Source organism: Panthera uncia, chromosome D4, assembly GCF_023721935.1.
Source record: "Panthera uncia isolate 11264 chromosome D4, Puncia_PCG_1.0, whole genome shotgun sequence".
NCBI lineage: Eukaryota > Metazoa > Chordata > Mammalia > Carnivora > Felidae > Panthera > Panthera uncia.
In genome coordinates, this window is record NC_064807.1 from 84664463 (window position 1) to 84671217 (window position 6755).

The 6755-nt window shown below is 55.7% G+C and overlaps 1 non-coding gene across 1 annotated transcript; it reads left to right on the forward strand.

The window, feature by feature from the left end:
• On the forward strand, positions 1-217 carry LOC125928240 (small nucleolar RNA U3). Its single transcript, XR_007459601.1, has one exon. It is a non-coding gene; the product is annotated as a small nucleolar RNA U3 (small nucleolar RNA).
• The last annotated feature ends 6538 nt before the right edge of the window (positions 218-6755 follow it).

The window sequence follows — 6755 nt, forward strand, 5'->3', positions numbered from 1 at the left end:
AAGACTGTTTCCAGGGGTCATTTCTATCCTCTGTCATTGACAGTTTCAGTTTCTCCAGTTTCTGGAACCCCAGAAAACACAAGAGAAGCAGGAGGCAGCCTTCTCTCCTGGATGTGAAACCAGCTCTTGGTGTTGCTTCTGCACCTGCCACTTGCCATCGATAATTGTCCTTCTCTTCCTTTGGGAGAGCAGGAGAGAGAGGATGTCACTGAGTGGTCTCTGTCATTTAAAAAAAAAAAAAATGAAATCCAGAAAGGGGTTAGTGATCACCATGCCTGGCACCTGCTGTGAAATGCCCAGAATAAAGTGGTGAATACTTCTCACTATCACCACCATCATCATGGAAATCCGTCTGTTCGTAAGATAAGAGCCTCATGCTTTGGGCCTTATAGTTTAGCCTCCTCATTACAGATGGGGAAACTGAGGCCCAGAATGGGGAAGGACTTGCTCAGGGTCACCTGGCAAATTGGTGGCAGAGCAGGAAGGAGCTCCCAGCGCCCCCCGCCCCCATCCACAGTGGAATCCCCATCCCTTCTCCTTCGCTCCCTCCCCAGCTCAGGCCCTCCTCCGGGGAGCCCCCTGGGTCCAGCACCCTGGCACCCAGTCTGGTCCAGGCAGAGCCCAGGAGAGAAGTAGCAGTGCTTGGAGGAGTAGGCGCAGAAGCCGTCGCGTTCTCAGCCCTGGCTCTTTGTCTGCTGCTTTGTGATGGTAAGTGCTCCCCCTAAATCAGTTCTGTGACACTGTTATTGTTGCCCAGGGCGCAAGAGTCTAAACTTTTCCCCTGAGGTCAAGAATGTGGCCGGTCCCCAAGCCGCCAGGAGCAGGGGCCTGGGTGGCTGGGGGTGGGGCTGGGGCCTCACCCCGAGCTGGGGCGAGATGTGGAGGGGAGGGGGTCAGCGGGAACAAAACGCTTTGAAATGCCTCCTCTCCATCACTGCCAACATTGTCCGCTGCCCGCGGGGGGCCTGGCACCGCCTCGCCGGGGCTCCGGCCCCCAGCCCTGGCCAGGCCCGGCCCGGCATCTGAAAATGGACAGAAGGTTATTGTCCCTCTTCGCGGTCCTTTGTCTGCCCCAGTTCCAGATGTCTAGGCTGGGACCAGGGAGCTGACCCATGGTGGGCAGGGGGGGAGAGGACAAAGGGGGAGAGCACGGGTCACTGCATCCTGAGGGGTCGTTCCCAGACCCTGAGATCCCACCCAGCCATGGCCCAGTCACCTTCTGGGCTGTCTCAGCCCTGGGATTGTCCCTGTTCCCTTGTCCCTTCTCCCCCTCCCACCAGACCAGGTTCGGGCCACAGGAAGGAAGGCCACAGGGGTGCAGGAGTTAAGTGCAGGAGGCCTTGGGATCCCCACAGCTTTACCCCAGTAATTGTGATCTTGGGCAAGTTGTATCTCCCTTGCAGCCTGCTGTCCCCATGGAGGTTCCACAGACCAGGGTCCAGAGCCTTATGTGCCAGCTCCATACTGGGTGTGGGGGTGCACAGTGCTAGGTGGGCCACTCAGATCCTTCCAGATTATGGTTAGCAGTCACAACAGTAAGGGGTGATACTTCCCACCCCTCTCTGGGTTGGGTGCTGGGCTAACCACCTCACCTGCATTATCACCATCCTTTCACAACAAAATCAAAGACACAGAATATTGTTCTCACGTCCATTTTCCAGTTTTGGACCGTGACACTGAGATGTAAAGTCACTTGCCCAAAGCCAGGATGCCAAGAACAGCAAAGCCGGGATTCTAGCCCAGGCTGACCCGCAGCCGCCCAGAGGAATGATCTACTAATAAATACTTGGAAGATATTGAGCACAGAGCCTGGCATGGCTCCGGGAGCTGGTGGTGACTCCTCCCGTCAGTGATCCCATTTCACAGATGGTGCTACCGATACCCAGATACCTTTCCTGGTGGGGTCGGGGGGAGTGCGGCGGGCAAAGAGCTCAGGGAGAAACTTACATAGCAACAGCAACAGCGATTCCAGAACCGCCAGGACTGGCCGGATAGCGGCAGGCAGACCAGTTTCAAACGCCAATTCTGCTTGGGCTCGGGCAAGCAACTTACACTGGCCTTGCCTCAGTTTCCTCATCTGTAAAATGAAAACATTCCCGATGCACAGGGATGTGGTGAAAATTAAACTAGATAATATGTTGAAAGTACTTAGCACAATGCCTGGCACACAGCAGTTAATGATAGCTATTATTATTCTTATTGCTATTGTTATTGTTCTGAACAAATTTGTCCCTTTGAAACTTCCTCTCACCTGGGGTCACCTGAGGACAAGGCTCCGATGAGAGGAGGGGATGTCAGGTTAGCAGCTGTTGAGGGGGTGGGCATAGCAAGGCTTGGTCTTCTTGGGGGGTCTCTGGAAGTCTTGCAACAGGCTACTCCCGCGGGGTGGGGGGCTGGGGTGGTGGATGTAGGAAGGAGCTGGCTGGGCCCAGAGGAGTTAACAGCTCCCAGGCCCTGGCCCAGTGGGGCTGCCACGCTGCAGCCCCAGCCACAGCAACAATTTTCGCAGAGCTGCTTCCTGATGGGCAAAACAGCTGGCTACCCGGGGAAAACAGCTGGCCTAGCCCCAGCTTCCTGAGGACAGAGGCAGAGCCTCAGAGGAGGACAGCTCCACATCTGGGGTCCTGGGAGATGAGGGCATGGCCAAGAGGGAGAGGGTGGTCCTCTGGAGTGGGTGTGGGCGTTGGGTGGGACCCCTGGAGATGAGAGGGTGTGGGCGGATTCTTGGAGCAGAGGCCAAGGTATGCTAGGTCTAAGCAGAATGGGCAGAGTGACTCCAGCTGGGCAAGGGGTCTCAGTCTCCCCTCAAAGAGGAAAGATGAGGGGCAGGGGAGCCGATGGGGGTCGAGCCTGCACTCAGCCCTGGGTCCTCTTGGAACCGGGCTCGGAACTGAGCTAGGAAGGAGCACAGGCGGGTCTCCTGGACTCCTGTCTACCGAGCTGCACCCAGGACCAGAAGCAGGGTATGGGCCCCTCCTCTGGCCAGGATGCTGGGCTCCTTTGGCCACAAAGCAGGACAGGGGCCCAGAGAGCCCCCAACCCAGGAGACGTGAAGCTGGCAGCTGGTAAGAGCTCCATCCAAGCAACCTCTCTGCCCTGGGCCCCTGTTCCTAGCTTGCTTGGCTGCCAGGCTGTGAGGACCCCCAACCTTGAGGCTCTGTCTGGGCCCTGGGGTTCCCCCAGGCTGCCCCCACCCATTGGCAGGGAAGAAACACCTGAGACCTCACATGAGGTTGGGCAGGGTAGGCGGAGGGTTAACACGGGTGTAACCAGAGTCCACTGGACCGGAGCCACCTGCCTGGGCTTCTGACCCCCAAGTCCACAGGCCAGACACCCCTAGTTTCTTTCTGACCAAGGGGGCTTCTCTAGCCCACCTTCCTAACCTGCAGGAAGAGGGGGTCGGCCCCTACCTTGGGTGTGCCAGCCTCAGCGCCCCTCTCCCTGATGAAGGCCATCCTGCAAAGCCTTTGCCAGCGGACAGGCCTTGGAGCAGAGGCTCCCAGCGGGGAAGAAGGCGCAGGGGAGGGGGACAATTCTTCCGGGGTCTCTAGCTCCCAAAGCCAGACTGAAGCCTAAGGCGCTGGCGCCACCACCTGGCTCTGCCCAGAACCACAACGGCCGAGGGATGGGTGTGAGGATTCTGGGAGTCCGGGTGGGGTCGGGGGTAGCCCAGAGCCCAGTTAAATGTCGGCCCAGGGTGGTCTGGACCTATTCAGCAAGAAGGGCCCAAACCATCTTTTGTTTTGTTTTGTTTTGTTTTCCCAGGCATAGAGTCTACATGACCCCGAGAATGAGGCCATAGGCCCCATAGAACAGCAGCTTCAAAGTTTAGCCCGCGTCAAAACCGCCTGGCAGCCTTGTGGCTTTAACGTCCGCTCCCACAGTTTCTGACTCTGTGGGTGTGGGGAGGGGCCCAGGAATTTGCATTTGTAACAATGTCCAGGTGCGGCTGATGCTGGCTGGTCTGGGGACCATGCTCCGACAACCACTGCTTTAGCATTTCTGTGGATCTGGCCCGCTATTACCTCTGCAGAGTATGTCCTGTTACTCTATCTGGGGGCAAAAAAAAAATTAGTGGAAGTACAGGTGCATGATCAGCCCACCTCAGTCCGTGACCCACCATATTTCTACTGAGAGCCCACCTTAGGTCCGGCTGGCCCTGCTCTAGGGCTGGGGATAAAATGGTAAACGAGATGGACGGGTCCCCGCCTCAGAACTGACAGCCAGGAGGGTCTGGAATGTGATCTTCCCACCCGGGAGTCTAAAAGGCAGCTCGAAATAAGGTCCAGACAGACCTCGAGTCACCGTCCACCAGCTTCATCTCAGGTCTTCCCCGTTCAGTAACTAGCCCACCAGCCAGTCCAGCTGCAAGCCCCGAGTCACCCAGATTCCTCACTCTGTCCCCCGCACGGAATCCCACAAGGCAGGGGCTCTGCCTCCATAGTGCGTCTGCTCTCTGCCCACTGTCATCTGTCTCTCTGAATGTGATCTCCTCCTTCCCTCCTTGCCCCCCTGGCCCACCCTCTGCGTGGCAGCCAGAGCAATTTTTTAAGGCATTATCACATCACTTCTCTGCTTACCCTCTCCAATGTCTTCCTTTTTTTTTTTTTTAATTTTTAGTGTTTATTTTTAAGAGAGAGAGACAGAGTGTGAGTGGAGGAGGGGCAGAGAGAGAGAGGGAGACACAGAATCTGAAGCAGGGTCCAGGCTCCGAGGGGTCAGCACAGAGCCCGATGCGGGACTCGAACTCAGGAGCTGTGATATCATGACCTGAGCCAAACTTGGATACTCAACGTACTGAGCCCCCCAGGCACTCCCAAGCGTCCTCCTGTTGCACTTAAAACACATCCAAAATTCTGATGCAGCTTTAAGGCCCTGGGTGGTCCTCACCTCTTCCCATACTCCCTTGCTCCCTGGGCTCCAACCACTGGCCTCCGTGCTTGTTCCCCCCGCAGGATCTTGGCCCAACCTGTCCCCTCCAGGTGGAACACTCTTCTGCTAGAACTGCCCTTAGCAGGCTCCCCTTGTGCCCTGAAATAACCTCAATGTTGCCCCCCAACATTGAGCTACTCTCCGTTCTTATGAACTGGTTTTATTTTGTTCATAGCACTACTATTCTTTGAAACTATTGGTTTATCAGTTTGTTTCCTGTCTGTGCCCTCACCAGAATGCGAGCACCCTAGAAGCAGAGATTGTCTTAGGCACTATGTGCTCCATAAATACTTGCTGAATGAATGGGATTATATAGGGTGCCATGGCAGGGTAAGTCCCCCAGACATGACATGGGGAAGGTTTTCCAGAGGAAGTTAGCTGAAGGCTGAGACAGGAGGGCCTATAGAAGTTCAGGCGGAGAAAAAACAAACAAACAAAAGGATGTGGGACAGTCCTAAAGCATGGAGTGTTCGGGAAAACTGTACATAGTCCAAATCGGCTTGAGCAGGTTAGAGGAGAGGGGAGGTCAGAGGAGTCAGAGAAGTGTCACATAGGCCACGCAGGGCCTCGCTGCTCTGTGAGGGGTTTGAGCCCTATACTGAGGGCAGTGCACAGTCCCTGAAGGGTGTTAACCCAGGGCATTTAGAAAGAGTGGCTGAGGGCAGAATGGTTTCTAGGGAGAAAGTGTGGGGGGCAGGTCTCTGGGAGATGCTGTGGGCCAGGTGAGTGGTACTGGTACACCGGTCGAGCGGCAGAGCAGAAGGAAAGAGGTGGCCAAGTGCCAGGGATATTGAGGAGGTGGTTTTGCCAGGATGAGGTTGAAAGAGGGATGCGGCATCAGTGACACCCAGCTCTCCAGCTTGAGGGACCAGGTGGCAGAGGTGCCATTTTCTAAATTGGGGAGGCCACCAGAGGGGGAGATGTTGGGGGGAAAGGGTAGGGTTCTGTTTTGAGCAAATGGAATCTTGGGGCACTTGGCTGGCTCAGTCGGCAGAACATGTGACTCTTGATCTCAAGGTTGTAAGGCTGAGCCCTACCCCTGAGTGTAGAGTTTAATTTAACACACACACACACACACACACACACACACACACACAGAATGTGGGTCCAAATGGGTAGTGGAGACACTTGCGGTTTTCCAGAAAGACAGAGTGGCCCACGTGGTCAGCTGCTGAAGAGAACCCTCTTCTTGGTTGAGGAGGTAATATCCTTTGTGGGGAGTGGCCAGGAGGACTCTGGTCTTGGCAGGAGCCGTTTGGTGGAACGGAGATGAGGAAGGGACCCTTGGAGCAAAGCACAGATCCTAGTTCAAGGGGTTTGGAGGGAGAGATAAAGATAAGACTGTGGCTGGGGGCCCGCAAACAGCTTGGTGTTTTCCTGTTTTAAACTGGGGGAGATTCAAGTCCTTTGGAATGTCAAAGGAAGCACCCAGAAGAGAGGGAGGCTGATGATTCCAGGAAGGGCAAGGGCATTTAGAGCTTAGGGGCCTTTCCATCCTGAGTTGGGGGTACCTCTTCCCGTGGTACCAGGCAGTGAGAGCTGCGGTAGGCTTGGGGGAAGGGGATGGAGGTTTGCAGGCTGGAAATGAGAGCTCCCAGGTGAGGGCTTCTCTTTTCTCCAAAAAGTATCAGGGAGATCCTCCTGGAGCAGAGATTGCAGAAGCTGTGACATGCCACTGAGGAGAGGAGGCAGGAGCAGCACAGGGGAAACGGCCCATTGGACCTGGTCAGAGTCCAGTGGAGAGTGGAAATCCTGTCTGCAGTAGACCCAACATGCCAAAAAGCAAGATGGTTATAGGGTTTTCCCAGGCAGGGTTGATGGGA